Source organism: Oxyura jamaicensis, chromosome 3, assembly GCF_011077185.1.
Source record: "Oxyura jamaicensis isolate SHBP4307 breed ruddy duck chromosome 3, BPBGC_Ojam_1.0, whole genome shotgun sequence".
Lineage (NCBI taxonomy): Eukaryota > Metazoa > Chordata > Aves > Anseriformes > Anatidae > Oxyura > Oxyura jamaicensis.
In genome coordinates, this window is record NC_048895.1 from 21,543,883 (window position 1) to 21,563,544 (window position 19,662).

General features: G+C 41.8%; 1 protein-coding gene across 1 annotated transcript in view; it reads right to left on the reverse strand.

Moving 5' to 3' along the window:
• PTPN14 (protein tyrosine phosphatase non-receptor type 14) overlaps positions 1–11,121 on the reverse strand; it is a 108,793-nt gene extending 97,672 nt beyond the window's left edge. Inside the window, exon 1 of the mRNA XM_035320160.1 lies at positions 10,709–11,121. The gene's annotated coding sequence lies outside the window, so the exon portion shown is untranslated. The remainder of the gene's footprint in view (positions 1–10,708) is intronic.
• Positions 11,122–19,662: the final 8,541 nt, after the last annotated feature.

Genomic DNA, 19,662 nt, shown 5'->3' on the forward strand with positions numbered 1-19,662 from the left:
GAAGGACGCTGCTCTTGCAGCACATACACCACACCAAAAAATAATAATTTAAAAGCAGCACTTCACAGAGCAGGAATAAGAAGCTATACAGCTAAACAGGCCGTCTAGCTTTTTGTACAAATTATCAAAGAGCACCAGTTCTAGACAGAAGTAGTATTATTTTTCTCAGCCTGCATGTTATTACAATAGCACATGCCATTAAACAAAAAAATCTGAGAAAGCATCAGTTAGGAAGTTATTTTAGAGGAAGTAAAGCAGGTGGAGAGGAAAAAAATCTCAACCTGAAAATATATAATTAAAGTAAAACCTTCATTACAGAAATATTATACCAGTGCCTTCTGAAAGAGATTGTAAAAATAATGGAAAAAACCCAGTGAGACAGGAAGCTTAAACACAGCTAATCTAATGATGCCTTTCATAACACAGGAAGCAAGTACGCTACCAAAGAGATGACAAAACCAGAGATTATTTGAGGTGTTTACTTATTCCCAGACCTAGCTAAAAAGTATGCTAAAGGAACTCATGTTAAGCACATCAATCTTACTGCTAGAGCTTTTTGTTTTAAAATAAAATCCTAGCAATTGACTTTATAAGTAATTAACCTCTAGGCCTAACATAACAGCGCCTGACTTCACAACAAGTGCCAAGAGTTACTGACTGCTTTCATGTGCTCACCTTTGGAAATGCAATTTCCTCTTACAAATGGATGTCCTGATCCTGCAAACCTCTGCTTGTGCAAATGTTCTGGTTTGGTCAGCAGGGCTGCTGGTCGTGCTGGCAGCAGCGGGGCCGATAAGCACCGGTCGGAGGCTTTGGGATGCCATGCTCACCAGCTGACGCCACCTTCCCAGATGTGTCAGAAATATGAGGTACCTAATACATTCACTACAGTCTTGAATAACTGAATTGCAGTTTTCCCGTCTCCTAGAACATAATATAAGGACGAGATGTGTACTGCACTGCCAGTATGTGCACACACAACGGTAATGCTTTGCCTTCCATACACAAAAAGGAGTCTGGATTGCACTGGCTTCTCTTGCATAAGACTCCAAGCCAGTTTTATCTAATTATGCCACTCCACAACTATCTCCAGGAAAAGATCTGAATTTAAACTAACCAAGTCTCAGTAACTATGCCTTATGGCCTACCTGGTGAGAGGAAATAAAACACAGTTATCACCACGATCCTGGCAGGACAAGGAGAGAACAATCAGTGTTCAGTCCTACCAGACACAGCAATCGGGCGTCCTTTTGTTTTAATTTCCTTTGACCTTACAGTTTGTCCTTGTAAAGTACTCGCTGTTGGCAAGCTAACACATCTATGTTTAAATAAACTCGGTACACAAACTGCTTCCACATACTTGATAATGTCTTCTGTGCACACTTCCACCGGCTGCTCAGAGCTACCACTCACTGCCATGGTCCTTCCGTCAAGAAGGGATGGAAGTACGCCGACTACCGAACACACAGCAAAAGAGTTTAGATAGTTTATGGACAATTCAAGGCATCGCTTTTCCAGTGCCAAATGCAACAACAGGTATGGAGATAGGCAGCACACGATGTAATCACACATGGCCTGCAATAAACCTGATCGCATTTGGGAAGCTACAGATTAATGGTTTTCACTGGCTGACAGAACTACAGCTTCTGAGTCATGTTATAAATCTTCCTGCATTTCACTACCATGATGGGGTAAGAAATATATTGTGTTTGAAGAGAGATTGAAGCTTTTTTTTTTAAAAAAAAAAATCTCTTTTCCTAACAGGTGAAGGCTTGCCACATAACGACTTAAAACATCAGACCTTGACGTTATTCAGAACGGATTCTTTGCTGTTTGGCGCTTTGCACAGTCCCTTACACTGCAGTGAGCACTTGACATCCAGCAGTGTCGGTCTGTTACGCTGGTCAAATTCTTTTAGCTTTGACCTCTGCACACGAAGATAGCCATGCATGCCAGCAAAATCACGTCGTTATCCAAGTGCGAGGTGCTGCACCTCGGTCATGGCAATCCCAGCCATACGCACATGCTGGGAGAAGAACTCATTGAGAGCATTCTGTGACTCTATGATCACAAAGCCAGAGCACTGTACATTTTTTCTCAGAGTTAAATCTTTCATCAAATGCTCCAGTGGACTGTCTAGCATTATTTTAAGATTGTCCCCACAGCAAAGTACTTAATATTCTTGAGAAATTAATATAATAAATCATATGGCTCATTACCAGGAAGGTTTTCCTGGTAAACAGTCTAGATTCTGTTTTAATCTCATACAATCACTCTATTACCAAAGAAGGGTCTCTTTCAACACTGAAGTTTTAAATATTTTTTATTTTCATTCCCCTATTTTAACTTCTTTTAAAAGCACTCAACAAAATTAACACGTTACATCTCAAAACTGTGGCCACAGCGCTCTCAGGCTGTGGTGAGCAGCCTTTTCAAGACAACCATCCACAACCCTATTTTTCCATTCTAAGAAACTACCTGAATAATTGAGAGCTTCCTTTGTTGTCATTGTCATAGCTGTTTGACTGAAGCATACAAGATGAAGAGACTAAGAAGTACATTTGTTCTGCTTCCATCCAAGGTTAAAAAAACCAACATCATAAGTCAACACTAATATAAGCATAAAGAAAGCAAAATTCAGAGGGATTTAACAGTGGACAGAGTGTTTTCTGAAGTAAGCTGAATACCCCGTTCACGTAACAATTTATTTGCATGGAGCTGACTGACTGAAGTAAGCTCAGGCAAGCTCACCGTCTTGCCACTCATGATTATTTCAACGTAGTACTCTGGAGGGGGTGGAAAGAAGTGCAAAATTTCACAGCAGCATGCAGAGAGTTAGCAGTACTTGTCAACTACACTAAGCACATACGGCTAACATGAAAGTACAGCTCTGTATGAACAAACTTGTATTGTAACACTAGGTGTAAATACTTACATAGGAAAGAAACCTTACATTGCATCAACAGAAGCTGACACTGCTGACTAACATAGTGAAATGCCTAACTGTCTCCTAAGCACTTCCAGCCCTTTTTAGATGTTTTGACAGATTAGTTAGTACATGGGTAACAAGCTTCGTACTTAAGTCAGGTTCTAGGAAAACTGTAAGAATCTATCAATCGCTTTGTATAAACCCATTTGTGCATCAGAAGAAACAACTGGGACATCATTAGGCAAGGTTTCATGAAAGGTCTTCTGAAAGCAAACCCTACCCAGACCAACCATTTACCCTTTCAGCAGTGAAGAGTCGCACACAAACATACCCTACAAAAGCAAAGAGTTGTTCCATGAGCAATGATTTTAGGCTGCTACACCAGCAACAGAGATCAAGAAGCAAGACCAAGAAGTGCAAAACTTGCATATCACAGGTAGAAAGGCTCTCCTGCTCCAAGCTGCTATGTTCTCCTTCAAGGTGTCTCCTGCCTTTCTGGCCCCAGGGAAATGCTCATCACTTCATAAGGTCAGATTCTGTGGTGCATTCAGTAAGTCTCTTCTCAAAAAGAAGTCTCCTAATTACTGAGTTTTAAATTTGCAGGAAACGCGTATTCCTAGATCTGCTGGTTTAAATGCTCATTGACAATCACAATTTACCAATGAAATACAGAAATAAGGTAAAAATCTAAGCTACAGCTACAGAGGTATGACCAAAGAAACCAAAATGCTGAGGTATGTGCTGGCTCCTCCAACACACCATTTGTCTATTGAAGCACACCATTTTTCCTCCTCTTCAGATAATAATTCAGGGCACATATTACATCTTTTGCCATTTGTAAAGCTCCTGGCACATTGTATAACACAGGAAGAAATTTTAAAATGCTAATTATAGTTAAAATCTACCTCTTCATATACAATATTGTATACAAACACTTTTCTCTACATAATATTAAGTAGCATGAAACATTAAAACACATTAAAAAAAGTACCAAAGTTAGCTTTTCACCTGAAATGGTAGTTTTTATTTCCTGCTTGTCAGAAAGAAAGTTAATTAACAAAAAAAAAGTGAAATCACTTGCAATGAACGTATGTAATATGTGGGTGCTGAATGCTAACCTGTCTCAATAATGCTACCATGCAATAATACTTCAGTTCCTTTTTTTTTTTTTTCCAGTTCATAGATTTCAAACTATGCACAAATGCATTTTAGGGCACGAAGCTACCCAGGGAAACATGGACCCATGGAAGAAAACTTGCAAGACAACTCTGTCACTGCTCTTCTTTGTTCTCAGAAAGAACCACAACAAAGTGGGAAGCAGCAGCACAAAAGTATCAATACTGTGATTTAGCCTTCTCTGCTATCACAGATTCCCACAACAGTCTTGGCAAAGTTGCAAGGAATCACAGGACCTACACTCAAATATGTCTACATGAGACGTTTATTTTGTAAGCAGAAACTTGCCCTGTCTGCTCTCCAGTTTAAAACTACCAGAGCTCTGAAGCCCTGCTAATATTTCTGTCTACCAGCAAAAGACTTAATTAGCCATCCCATTAAGTTAGCAGACAACTTCTTTCCTGGTAAAGTGACCAAAGCATTTTCTTATACAGACTGAATCTTCACAACACACCATGCATTTTGGAAAGCTCTGAAGGGAAAATGCAGATTTTCCCAGAAATCTCTCTTTTATATATTTGGGGCAGGACTTTGAAGGCCTGCTCCCACCGAAGGCATCATAAAATTTACTGAGCTTCAACATATGATAAGTTAGGCCAGTGAATATATTACTTTTCCTTCTTCTCTCCCTCCATCCTGGTGATGGCCCACAGGCCCAAAGGTTTGTGTAGAAATTCCTCTACACATTGCCTCACCTTTAAAGGATCTGGGGTAAGTGCTGCATATCACATACACAGAAATTGCGGGGTTTCCACTACAAGTGGGATACAGTTTTGCACTGAAAGAATAAATGAAAGCACTGAGGGAAGGGGTCTTGATGAAAATGACATGTAGTGGTAGATGTCAAACACAGCATCTGGCTCCTCCGAGTTGAATCTCTGATGGGCAAAGCCCCCTGATTTTGCCCAGGCTTGTCCAAAAGCCTAGCTCAATTATCATCATCAATAAAAAGCTAAAGGCATTTTATCTACAAGGTAGTGAATGCCTCCTCTCAAAAGAGGGAGTTCCATGATAAGAGCTAATCTAAAAAACCCGAGGAATGCAAACTATTTTCTCAGTTGTAAAAACACGACAGAATTGCACAAACGCAAGTTAAAGCAACTACTGGTAACCTCACACTTCTACACGGCCAGCTGAGCCCGGGTGAAGGCCCGACCAGTGTCCGCTGGGTAGCTACGCCTTGAATTGATGGAGTCCCAAAGGAGGACCTCACTTTCTTTTACCTTCACAAGCTATTTCCATTTGCCTTGTTTTCCAAGTTCAGAAAGGCAGCATGAGGCCATCGTCAAAGTAGCTTGGGCCATTTCAACAGGGAAGTCAGAAAATCATAATATTTTGTAGAGAGCTGCCAGACAGCCAGCAAGGCAGCTCATTCTTGTTGGTCAGGTTACCTAAAAGTTGCAGAAAACCATGGTTTTTATCCTTCAAGTTACAGTGTAGCTTTCTGAAATTTCTGTAGACAAAAGCTTACCTGTGTTACACCACACAGACACTTATCTGCCTACATGAGTGTGGATTTTTAGATGGGTCACACTGCCTGCTACTAATGTTTTCCCACCTTCTCTTCTGCAAGAGTAAGATTTGCAGCCTATAGATGTGCAAGAATTCCATGGCAGTTGGTACACTACCATTTGAAACTATTTTCTTTGAAAGGCCCACTCACTGAGTTACACAAGACCTAGCTACATTCCGAAACTGGTCCCAGTGTTAGTCATCCGTCCGACTGTGACAGTCGTTCAGTTGAAGAATTTAGAAATATTTGCAATAAATACACAAATTGAAAAGTCTTCTTTGTCCATTAAAGCACATACTAGAAATTGCTGATCATTATATAACTAAATTGATTAGTAACTCATAGCAGTGCTCCTCAAATGAAGCCTGACTGCCATTGCTGTTCTTCCCTAAAACAGCCCCAGCCACAACAGAGAATGCCTCAACACATTAAAACATCACCATGCTTCATTTTTTGTGAAAGAGTTTAAGTCCCAAACAAACTTTCTGTGAAGCCTGATCATATACAAAAGCACAGTATTTCAATGCCACCTGCATTGCCACTAACTAGAACCACCCCAGTGGAGCACAGAAATCCTTACAGGGGGGCAGATCACCAGCCCATTACCCTGTTCCTAGCAGCAGCTTACCCTGCATCTCCAGAAGACGTAAGAAACATCACACCAGACACTTGTAGCATGATCTGTCCTAAGGGAAATTTCTTAATCCCTGTCAGATAATGGCTGATTTATGCCCTGAAGCACTGTAGTTAACATCCCTTCAGCTGTAGCTGTAACTGTGCCTCCCATCCCTACAAACACTTCATTTTTCTTTTTTATCCTACTAGGCTGTTGGTTTATATGTTCTCCTTCAACAATAAGTATTACCTTTATTTGTATTAAAAAAATAAATAATGATTTAGCTGTATTATATACGCTGCCTTTCAAACTACACCCTATATCTAGTCAATGCATTGTACCAAAGGGTAATTATCACTTATTAATATGAAATATTTATTTTGCACATATATATCCTACCTCCTCTAAGTGATACCATTGACACAAAGCTACACTCGTATTTGCAATTCAACTTCATATGAATATTTTTCAATCTCTTTTCTTTGATAGGAGATCATGAATTCAGTATTCCAGGTGAATTTGAACACTGGTTTAATAATCTCCTTTGCGTTATTAACGCAGCATTTCACAACAATTGCGGTTGTTTTTTTCTGCCTGATGCTAAACATTAAGGAGGTACACAGGTTCAAATAAAACACTGTTGAAGTTTTTCTCCCCACCTTAATATACAGTTAGTTTACAATCCAGTAACATGAACAAGTAACTTGATTATTACCACCAACATGCATATTCTTGAATTTATCAACATCATCTGCTGTGCTTCCCTTTTACCCAGCTTTCTTGGATTCCCTTTCCAGTCTTCTCCAATCTTGCCTAATCCAAATACTTTTGCATCATTAGCAAGTTTTGGCACACCATCATTCATCTAGTTTATTAGATCACCAACATACATGTTCACCACCCTCTTTTCAGAGAGTTGTTTCTACATCACACGGTAATTTAAGGTTTACTGAAAAAAAAAGGTATTCTTAGTCACAAAGGAGATCATTTCAGCTAGGTACCGATGAAATAAAGAGGAAAAGCACATTCTTTGAGAACTAGGAAGCTGAGCTGCAACTTCAAAAAGTCTTGCATGGTGTTGAGCAAAGCTTGGTATCTAAACTCCTTACATTAGCAAAACACAAGAATGCCCCACACTACAGAAGATCACATCGGGGTTGTAGGATAGTGCTCTCTCCAGAATATCACCATTGAACATTTCACACATCTTTTTCCCTCAAGAAAAATCCTTTGTTTAGAAATCCCTCACAGTATGAGTTAAATGCATGCTTAATTAATACTAAGTTTGTAGTCTCTTAGGTTCTTCCTAAGAGAAGGTTCTTCTTATCTTCCCAGTTTTTTTGAGAAGCCAATCATTTATAGTTGAATATAATATGTACAACTGCTTATTATGATAGCAATGATAGCAGAAAACATATTTTAAAACAAATACGCATGCTTCTTTCACATGCTTTATGCTGCATCATGGTCTTGCACACTTAATTCCAGGTGGCACTTCCAGCATTGATAAGTCTGACCTTGAGAAACGCTTTGAAGAGCATTCTTGAAGCCTTATTTCCTTTCCTCTGCATCTAAAGCCACAAATACCAATCAATATTGCTCAGAAGACATTGCATTTGCACAGTCACATTACCTTCATTTGACCACCATCTCATTTTGGTAGTTCCCTAAGACTAGGCTAAATTCCATGATAGTAATCACTGAAAGTTGAAGATGATGAAATTAAGTGCTCCTAATCCTTTGATCCTTCACACAAAGCCATCCTTGAATTCATAAAGTGTTTTAAAAGATGTTCAGTTGTATTTGTTAACAAATAAACCGCAACAGATTTAGTGGAAACCATGCTCATCAATTCAAAAGGAAAATATCTTGATTATGCTACCTTAGAAGTGTTATTTTTATTGATTCTTTATTTCTTACATAGCAAAGCACAAGCTGTGAAACAAGCATCCTGATAATGTGCACAAACCAGAAATAAAGATGTAGTATAAACCTGTCTAAATCAACTTCTACTATTTCATGAAAGGGATGAACACTGAGTCAACGAGAGTCCCATCAAGCACCTAACATCAGCTTTCCAACACTTGAACATTTAACTCAGCCCTTTCAGACTCTAGAGTCCTCCCCACTCCCTCATACTTGCCAAAAGAAAGAGGACAGGGGAAGAGTCATGGGAAGAGCTCCTGCTCCAAGGCCTATTCCGACATTTGTGAGGAGCCCCATCCCAGCAGAGCATGCGAGATGTCATCTCATAGGTCACCTTGTCAGCTCCAAGCTCACTGCACACAAACAAGAAGGGCGTGTGGAAGCCCTGAGCAGAAGCTGGGCACCCCACAGGACAGACAAAAAAAAAAAAAAAAAAAAAAAAAAAAAAAAGCGCTCCGCTCACTTTTCAGACAAAATTTCAGAGAATTCTGTGCAGATTCCTCACAGGAGGAGCAACATCTACAGGGGCACAGTGCGTTACCAATCTGCTCTTCTGGAACTCCACAGAGGACAACAGGCCAAGGCGCGCTGCACTCGTGGTGGACTTGGACATCAAAAAGACTTTTACAGCACCTACTCTGCATAAAAATTAAGCCTCTATCAAAGTCTCCTTGTAATTGAGCTGGATACACATACACAAATATATTACATACTGAATATTATAGCCTAGCTCCTGTGAGGACTTGCATACATGTTTATCATTACATGTATAAAAGAAATTCCACGGTTTCAAAAGCTGTATTTGTGAAAATGAATTTAAGCACACGGGTGAGTCTTTGCAGGACTAAGACCTATAAGCCATTGAGCAGCAACATCTACTGAGAACTTATTACAGTTTGCACATCACCAGCAGTTTATAACCCCCCTCAGCTGGCTAACCCTTGGAACAGGGAAGGACGTGCTTCCAGCTGAGGAGCTGCATTTAAAGTTCACTTCTCGCACCGCACACACCTGTGCTAAAATTAAATCCGAATTAAAATGAGCTACTTGAGTAGCATTTCATCAAACACAGCCTCACTTGGTATGAGAGGAAACAGAATGATGAGCAGGCCCTTTGGCTGTAGCGGTACCAAGCAAACAGAGAAAAAGGAAACAGCATCGTTACCAGGAGTATGTAGATAACTTTTTTTTTTTTTTTTTTAATAATAAATACTTTATTCAAGATTAGAGGAGCCACCGGTGGCCAAGACAATTTTCTAAGTGTGCAAGAGCAGATTTATTTCATAGAAATCCATTCCATGCCTATGCTGTGATAACTGACTCACAGGCTTCTGCTGGACGAGAATGACCAGGAGAGCAGTCAGGCATTAGCATTAACACTGATTGCTAATTAACCCCCACGAACAACACTGCTCCTATTACAGAAGCATATAAAAGGCCTGCTTAAAACTGTTTGTCCAAAGCAGACACAAAACCTCAATTTGCTCACAGATCAGCCCCGCAGCTCTCCCCCTGGCCTTGGTCTGCACCACTGCATCCTCCAGACCGCACGCTGCCAGTCCTGCTCTCGAGCTTGTCGCACACGAATGCCACGGTGGAAAGGCTCTGCCAGAGATTTTGGGGACTGCCTTTTAGCTGACGGGCCGTTCTTTCAGCCCTAAGTTTCGCAGAGCTCCCAACTTTTGTATCGCGACCCATTAGATACACACAAGTGCCCTCTGCCTGTAAGCAGCTCTGGCACAGCCTCCCAAAGAAACCGAGAGGAGGTGAAGAAAGTCCTGCCAACAGCAGAACGGGGCCTACAGCTTCCTTACATTCCTATAACATCAACACACGCGTTATGCTGTGCCCCCTAATGAGGGCTGGATGTCAGCTACGGACCCCCAAGGGGAAGCACGAGTGCTGTGTCACCTGCCTGCCGTGACACCCCTGCACGGACGAGCGGCCCCATCAGGGCTGTCTCCCCCCAGAAAAACCCCTCGTGATACTGAGGTTGGCAGGTGGCGGCTTCTGATGGGGGGGAGCCATTTTAGAGGCATACTCCCCAAACTCTGAGGGGCTCCAGCACCTAACAGCATTTCTAGAATAACCAAAGCCAGCGGTGATTATTTACAGAGCTTCAGGGAAAATAATAAAAAATAAAGAAGCAGCTTCAGGTAGAAGTATGCCTTCCAACTACAGCACCGGGCTAGGAGCCAAAAACCCCCAGAAAACTTTCTGGGCGACAGCACGTTGAACCGCAGCCCTGCCGGCCGCCGCTTGCTCGCACCCCGCTGCGGGCACAGCCGGCTGGAGGGACGGATGCTCGCCACGGCGGCCGGACACACAAAAAAGGGGGGCTGAAAGCGCCCCGACCGCGCTCCGGGACCCCCCGAGCAACAAAGGCCGCGGTGGGGCGGCGGAGGGGGAGCGGCGGGCACAGCGCACCGCCGAGCCGCCGGGCGCCCCCCGGCCGAGCCCGGCTGCGTTGGTCGCTGCCCCCCGAGCCCTGCCGCCGAGCCGGGCCGCTCCCGAGGCGGTGCTGAGCCCCAAGCCCTCGGCTCCTTACCTGCTGGGCAGCTCCGGCTCGGCGGCTGCGGGCGGGGAGCAGCGGCGGGGCCGCTCCCCGGGGCGCTGGGGAGGGAGAGCCGCTCCCGCCGCCCCGGCCCGGCCACGGCGGGGAACTTCGGCGGGGCGGCGGCGCCCGGAGCTCCTGCTGCCGCCCGCGGGGTGCGGGACGGAGGGAGGCGGGCAGGGAGGCAGGGAAGGAGGCAGGGAAGGAGGGAAGGAGGCAGGCGGCAGGGCGGGGACGGGCGGCCCGCGGGGGCGAGCCGGAGGCGGCGGGGCCGGGGCCGGGGCGGCGCGGTGCGGGGAGTCACGGCGCAGGAATGCCAGGAATGTGGGGCGGCCGCTGAGACGTCGGGGACACGACTTGGGATTTCTTTTTTATTATTTTTTTTAAAGACCCCCCCCCCCCCTTTAGGAAAGAGGAGGGCTGAAGACCCCCCCCGGAGGAGGGAAGAGGAGGGAGGAAGAGGAGGGCGCACGCCGCTGCCAATGGGGGCGGCTGCCCCGAGCAGCCTTCCCCGGGCGCGGGCAGCGCCGAGGGTTTGGGGCCGGCCCGCGGCGCCTCCCCGCCCCTTCTCCGCCTTCCTGGGCCGGCAGGGACCGGCCGGGACGGGCCCTGGAAGCTCCTGTGCCACCCCCCGGTCAGCTGGCTGCCCCTCGCCCGCAGCCTCCCCTCGGGCACACGGCGGCTGCCCCCCACGCCTGTGGCTCCCTGCAGGGCAGGGAGAGGGCTGCGGGAGAGGGGCCAGTGGGGGGCATCGTGCCGTGCTGGGGAGCGGGGTGGGTAAAGCGTGCTGCTGCTTTGAAGTGGGAAGGGTGCCCGGTGCTTGGCAGACACGGGAATGTCCTCCCGAAGTGCGTATGGCCTCCCAAAACACTCAAGGCCTCCCAACATGATCAAGAGTTCCCAACGTGGTCAAGGCCTCCCAACACAGTCAAGGCTTCCCAATGCGATCAAGGACTTCCAATGCCAGCTTCAGGAGAGTGCTCCAGGGGGCAGAGCACATGGACCTAGGGAAGCAAGCAGCGCCCTCACGAAGGCTGGGGCTACGTGGAAGCATTGAATGGAGCGCAGTGGGCTTGAGTGGCATGATTATTGGAAATGATGCACACAGACTCTTCCTTGTCATTGCTGGTGGGCAATTTGCAATTACTTTTGTGTTACATTTACGTAAAATTATCCGTGTGCCCAAAAGCATATAGGAATACCGTTACCAGCGGGCACCTGTAGAAATGTCAAATGGAAGCACGCTAAAGCTGTGACAACAGAACTTGAAGACTTTAATAAATGTGAAATCTATGAAAGATAGTGATAAATGAGGAGTGATGCTCTTTCTGAGTTGCTGTGTGTTTCTGCTACTTGTAAACATAAGCAATATGTGAGCAGATTCATTGGAGTCAGGCTCACTCGGATTAATAATGGTGAGAGGATCAGGAGCTGAGAGAGGGAGAAATAGCACAGATTCTTGATTTTGATAGATACGTAATTGTATTTAAATGCTGTATGTGGAATCACAGCCCTATGTCTTACCTCTGGCATAATATTATTATAATTACATTTTGCAAGGAAAGTCCTTTTCATCTAAGACTCTCAAACATTTTACAAACACCACACCTTAATGAAGTAAGTAATTATCCCCATTTTACGTATGGCTACACCGAGGCACTGAGAAGTGACACTATTTAAGATTTAAACTTGAATTATACTTGACCACATATAGATACAGAACTATGAGTAGCAATCTGGAAGCAACATCAGGTGTCAGAATGAGATGATAAGATGGAACATAGAGCTGCCGTGCTCTGAATTTTTTGCGGTTCAACTTTGTGCCAGTAAACGGCTTCTTCCTAGTGAGTGGAAGGTTGCACGAGAGGATAGCATGCTTCAAAACTAAGGCTGAACTTGTTAGGCTCCTTTCAGGCTCTCCCCACACTGTGGGAGGTACAAGGTCTTTGTTTTTAAGATGGTAAAGGTTGACTTCTGCAGCTATGCCTCAATTTGGTGTGCTGGCTGCCTGAAGTCCATGTGGTTTAGCATCCAGTCACTTTTACTTTCACAGGTCTCCCTGCATTTGAAGAAAACTTACTCAGTTACCTTCACTGCAAATAATGTTAAAGAAGCATAAACGTCCTGACAGGTGAAAGTTCTGGAGGGGAGATTTTATATATTGGCCATCAGCAGCGCAGTTCCATAGAAGAAGTAAAAACAGACAAAATAAAAACACATTATTTGCCAGCAAGAGCTTTTACTAAAAGGTCAGCTCAACAGACTCTGCAAAATGAAATTTTTAAGTTACCATCTAAGAGTAGCTTCTGAAACTCGGAATACTGAAGACCATTACTTTTTTCATGAGAGTACTTAACACAATGATTAATGTCTATATGAAACTCTCGGACTGTAGCAGTAGGTGCTTTAGAAATACAGAATTTCACAGACATCATAGTCAGTTGCTGCACAGAATCTTCTATAAGGAAGTTTGTTATGTTGCTGCTACTGTCCCTTTCCAAGACTGTTGATACCGTGAACCTTTAAGTATATCTTTGTTTTCCAAGAGCTGCTAGGAACATATGACTCTGGTTAAAACAGAGTTCCTACCTGCTTCTTGGGGAGTGGTTTCATAAAATATGAAAACTTATTTAGATGTTTCTCATGCTGCTTCAGGAATGTCATGTTAAAATGATACAAATCAATCAGTTGTTTCCAAACCTCTATGCTTGTTCAACTTTGTCCAGAAAATTGACAGGTTAATAATCTTCTATCAGTCATCTGTAGGCTGGATTATGTATTGTCTTCTTATGCCACTAAGGGATCATGTTACAGTATTATTATTATGATTATTATTATTATTTGCTGAAAAGATGACAATTCTAAATAATATTTAGAGACTATTGACTTACTATAATGATTTATCGAATTTACCTCCAAAACATTACCTCCGCCCTGGTGTAAGTTAATTTTTATATTGGTTCCTCCTACAACTTCATTGGGATTATTATACTAAGATGCTCTATGGAATGGTAGAGTAGATGGGGAAAAAATATTGACACAGGACTGCACCGCAGCTACCTTAGCTACTAGTCTTCTGTATCTTGGGCATGTAGCAGCACATCCCTGTACCGTAGTTTTCTTCTCTGAAAATTGAGCTAATGATAGTGATCTTAAGAAAGTGCATTTTGATTTGCAGATGAAAGCACTCTATAGGAGATAGACATTACTTAAAAAAAAAAAAAAAAAAAAAGTACAAATAATAGATTTGACAGGCTTGAATGTTGTCTCAAAACCCTTCTGAAAATTTTTAGCCCAGCACCATTCAGCTTGACTAAATGGTTAACTATCAGCAGAGGAAAATTGATTTTATGTGCGTCAAAATACAGTAGACTTTTATAACGTCGGTGTTATCTGAAGAGTCATGTGCAATTCAGTTTGAAGTGACTTAGCACATTGCTAGCAAGACCTGTATTAAACATATTTTGAATGTGTTTAAACTGAGGCTAGAGTAATTCTTGAGTCTTGTTATAACATGGAAAAAATCTCAGTCCTTGTTGGTTGGTGAAACCATGTCATAACCTGTTTTGTATAAAACTGTCTTTAAACTGTGCTTAAGCAACAGCTGGTGGTTTCTCCTGTGAACAGTAGATGATGTTTAATTAGCCCTACAGTCATCTACATTACAATCAAATCAAAGAATGCAGTTGCAACACATTCCCAATTTGTATTGTAAATGTGACCCTAACTGTGTTTCTAAAATCTCTGTCATGTGCAACAAACAGCTGGGTACACTGACCTGATTGTAATATAAGCAGACACTTAGTGCACGAGTATTAATTCCCATTCCTAAAATTATATTTGTTCTTTTATAAACTGATACTTTTAATGTTTGAAGCTTACCACAAGGAAAAAAAAAAAAAAAAAAAAAAAGTTTACTTCTCTAGTATTCTCTGCTCTCATTAATTATTCCATTTAATAGAGCTTCTCAAAGTCATCTCTTAGAAAAGGAATTTGGATTACGCAATCTTGGAAAACAAACCTGTTGCCACCAAGCATGAGCTAACATGTTGTAGTACTCTACAGCTTATCACAAGCAAGCCAGCACCCAGTTTTGTAGACCAGAAAAAGTCTTGGTTGATTATCTGTGCAAATAAACTATGCTGTGTTGAATATTCTAGTTTGCTTATAGTCTGCCTGAGGACTTACTGAATACCTGTGCTTGTTTTTCGCTCTTCAGTAAGAGTTGTAAAATGAAAAACTTTTAGCATTTGCCAGTGAAATAATGAACTTTTGATTCCATGGTTGTAAGGACTCCAAATGGGATTGACATAAGCAATGTACCTCTCTATGCATCTGTTTCTGCTCTCCAAGCTAAAACAGTCTAATTTTTAGGACAGAATGAGTGACATTTTTTCCATTTTCAGTTTAGCAATTTGAGTACTTTTAGGTGTATCATTTACAGTGGCCGTTAGGTCTTAAGATTTCTGAGAACGGTGGTCTCCTGAGGAAAAAATAAAGTAAAATAAAATAAATTGACTAGCTTTTAATAGAAGTTCATTTAACTAACTTAGGATTATTAAGATAAACCTAAGTGCATAATTTGCTGCTCTGTTATGTAATACACTCTATACGTGCGTATAACATCTGCCTGAATGGCGGGAGAGCAAGTCTACAGCAGGTATAAATAAAAGCAAGAAATCGCCTATCAAAAATTATTAGCTTATAGCTTTAGGACCCAGTTCTTCAATGTAATTTATCACAGATGTGTAGCTTCAGTTCTTTTGTAAGTCCATGGGACTTAGCAGTATGCCTAGAAGTCAGCATACGCAACTGATTTGTAGATATTTTACCTGCTGCTCACTTCTGATAATCATAATCTTTATTTATGTGTCTCAGCACGGATTTGGATGTCTGATTGTGGGCACCCAGGTTTGAAAATATTTAATTGCCTCTCCAGGATAAATGGTTTCTTGAGAAAGCAAAGAGCTAATGTCATAATCGTAAGTCTGTTTTTAGGACTGTCACAAACTTGTGTAACTTTAATTGAGCCATTAACGTTTGCTATCTCTGTGAAATGGGCACAAGATCATGCTCATATATGAGAGTACTGCACAACTCTGAATTCTAAGACTTTCTGAAACCAACATCAAAGAGCTCTGTTAAAGAAGAATGCTTCAGCTACATGTACTTCAGCTTTTTAAGTACTATCTATTGTTTCTAACAAAGCCCTAATACTCATTCTCGCTTTTGGTTGAAACTCACTCAGAAAAAAGTTTCCTGTCAGAGTAATTTTAGAGTGTTGAGAGGTGCATGTAAAATTATTTTCTATGCTATCATTTCATGATACATTCTATACCCTGGAAAAATTTTAAATCCACACTAACATTTTCCTCTAAAGAATTAATACAAAAATGGCATGAGAAACACCAATAAAACTGTTGAAATTTAGACTTGGAAGAGGTGAGGAGATCAACTGATAACTGAAGTCATTGAAATGTAGCATGCTGTCATCTTCTCCTTGCATATTTATTTATTTTTTGGATCACTACTGCGTGTGGTTCATGGACTATGGTTGTCTGAGATGGGTTTCCCACTGCAATTAGCTGAGCGAGTTTTCAGTCACCCTAGAACTTGCCTGCAAAAATGGCAGAAGTAATGCTGAGGTGGTTAAGATGTGTGTAAGATAAAGGCATACTTTTGTCTTATCTCGTCAACCTTTTAACAGGAAAACATTGGAAGATTTTAGAGACAACATTAAGATAGGCAGAGGCTAAGAACTGCTTTGGTTAGTTTGTCATGAACTCTGTAAAGTGACAGTCTTAATTGTTTCACTGATAAAAGATTTGAGCAGTAGATGAACACAATAGAAAGCAAGTACAGATTTTCAGATAATAACTACATAAAAGTAATACAAAAGTTTTATATGTATATTTAAATAAAGGTTATATATATATACACAGAAACATATGTATAGGCCATAACAAAAGAGAAACAGAGTATAGGCTCAAGGCTTTAATGTAGGTAGTTCATGGGAACAGGATGTTCAAATGGAGATTAGACACTGCAAGGACAGTCATGACAAACGATCAAGAACTCGAGAGAACAGAACAGTCAGTGAAGAAGGGAAACTCAGACTTTTGAAGGCAATCCGGCAGATGAGGGTGACATATCATGGTGAGAGTTGCCTTTAAGGAAAACAGAAATAAGAAATTGGGAAAAAAAAAAGTGAAAAAAAGAGTTAAAGAGGATAAAGAGAGGAAATTGCTGAAGATTAACCAAAGAAAAACTGATCTAGAGAGTCCCAACAAGAGAAAGAGGTAACGTATGTCAGCATATAATTTCCATGTGCCTCACTAAAGAAAAAGACAAGTGCGGGTTAAAGATGGAACAAGGCAGAGATTGCTATGAAAGGTGAATGCCTTTTAGTTTATGTGTAGTGCAGTTTTTTCTTAATCACTTTTACTTGAACAGAATGATACTTGGAGTAGATGTACCTGTGTACAGTTAAGAATAAAATCCTAACAAAAACGGGTGAAAGGAGGTACAATTTATGGACCCATGAAGTCAGTGAACCATAAAGGAAATAGGATCCTATCTTACCAATGCCCCCTGAAACCTGCTTACAACTTGCCTGTAAGATATTGCACCATTTGATAGTACAATTAATATATTTTTAAGTTTAGTGTCCGTAGTATGAAAGATTTGCTTGGTATTGCCATTTCTAGATGGCAGCAGAATTATATAGAAAGAGGGAATTCACCATTAAGGAAAAAAAAAAAAAAAAAAAAAAAAAAAAAGAGTTCCAAAAGAGTTAAAGAGTTCCAATCTTATTTACAGCTCAGTAACTGGTAATTAGAAGCCCTAGACAATACGGACTTGATGTGTCATATCATAATGTAATTGCTGCAATTATTTATCATTTTCTTCATATACGTGCACATTAGTTCTCAAAGTGTTATGCTAATGGATGTATTCAGTCTTTTGCAAAGAATGGCTTTAGAACAGGGAGGAAAGGCATAAATACCTTTTCACTACTGTAACAGCATCGCAATAGCTGTAAATCACAGTTGTTCAGATCAAGACAGTATGTGTGCTCTTTAATTAGCATTTCTTTTATCTGTTTGCTTTCTTCCTCCACCCTTCCAATATACTAACAGACATTAAACAACTAACACTCCCCTTCATTTTCAATTATTTATATGGCTAAATAAGTTTACTATTGCTTCTGCTAATGAGCACAATCTGTGCTCATCTGTGTAACAGCTCAGCAGCTTTAAATTCAGAAGATATCACTGCTGTAGAAGTTTGTAGACTATAAAAAAATCACAGTAATACTACATTCTATGCAAAGTTCAGAGAATATTTTCCTGTGGTGAAAATTATTCAGAGTAATTGCTCTTAATATGTAAGATAAACTTAAATGAAAGCAGAAGCTGTAAAATAGTATTATCCCTGCAAAACACACAAGTTCTAAAGAATGCATTTACTATGGAAAAAAAAATCTTGATATGTGAGGTGTTAGGGATAAGAGCATGAGAATTTAGGGTCTTTATATGTAATATTTTGACTGTTCTAAGTTGTCACCACATTCCTGCCCGCTCTCACCATTATATCCCTGCCCTATCTGTTGAGCTGGATCAGGCACTTACCCGATCACACAGTGCAGCAGTTCGGAGCCCCAAGCTGTGTACAGGCTGCTGCTACCAGAAAGGTCCTTGGCTAGTATTACGCTCTTCACCAGTTTAACCATCTCTCTTGGCAGCTCAGATGAGCACCAAAGCCATCGTAGGGGAGCAGGTGGGGTACAGGAGGGAGTGCAGGAATGTGGCAACATTGCCTTGAGGTGTTTTAAACTGCCTTGGAGCCGCACCCATGGGTTCCTGTCCAGCACCTGGATGTGATTCACCATGTCACCTCAGCCAAGCCAGGTAACCTCGGTCACCTCTGCAGTCCTCAGAAACCTACCCACTGGTGTTTACTAGGCTACACTGATCACCAAACAGAGCAGCTGAAAGTATTTTAGTCACTAGCACATCCATCCCTAGCACTGGTGTGACTTCAAGCACTTCAGTAGCAGTTTCCCTCAGGACGTAAGAAATGCTGTAGTTCTCACTAGAGAAATGCTCCATTCCCTTTGTGAACAAAGCTATAGTTTATCATTTGTGGTATGCTGTGGTCTCTGATTTTCCTAACTGTAAAAAAAAATGTTTAGGTCAGTTCAGCCTTTTCAGAGAGCTTAAAACTAGACAGTTAACGAAAGGTGTTAAGGCTTTCTATGCATCCTAATGGTGCCTTTGTGTTCATTCTGATCACTGAATAAGGTATGGGTTCTATTGAGAAACATGATCCTATGAAGAAGGATCAAGGATATATCAGCAATCAAGCACTGTAGTTTACAACAGTTGCTCGCTGGGGTTTATTAGTGCAGACTTAACCTTGCCACTCCAGTACTAACACCTAAACTGCTAACTTCTCAGTTACCTACTCGCATTGGCAGAGATGGAGAATTTCATTTTCCGGAGGCAAGAAGCATCACTTAGTACAGGGTGGGGTTTGGGTGAGGCCAAAGGAAAAGATCTGTCTTTATTTTCTTTCACTGGCAGCCTGGCAGAGCTTTTGCCTCTCTAGTGCCTGACAGGAAAGCTGGGAAGTTACAACCATGTCAAATGTGAAGAGCCTGGCCCATTTCTTTCTTTCTTTGTCTGGGAAAAGGGGAATGCTCCAGCTCCTCAGGTGCTCTTTGATGAGTGTGCGTGTGTGTATATATGTAAATATATATATATATACACAGAGACACATGAAATAGGCTTTACCTGCAAGATTCTGGCAGGGTGGAATATGGGGAAAATCTCTATCTGGTTTCTGCTCCTTGTAGTGTCCAAGCAGAGTGGGTTTTTCTCATGAGAAGTCCCTTTCCCTTTCCATTTTCACTCCATTGTGTGCTCTGACATAAGCCACAGGATATG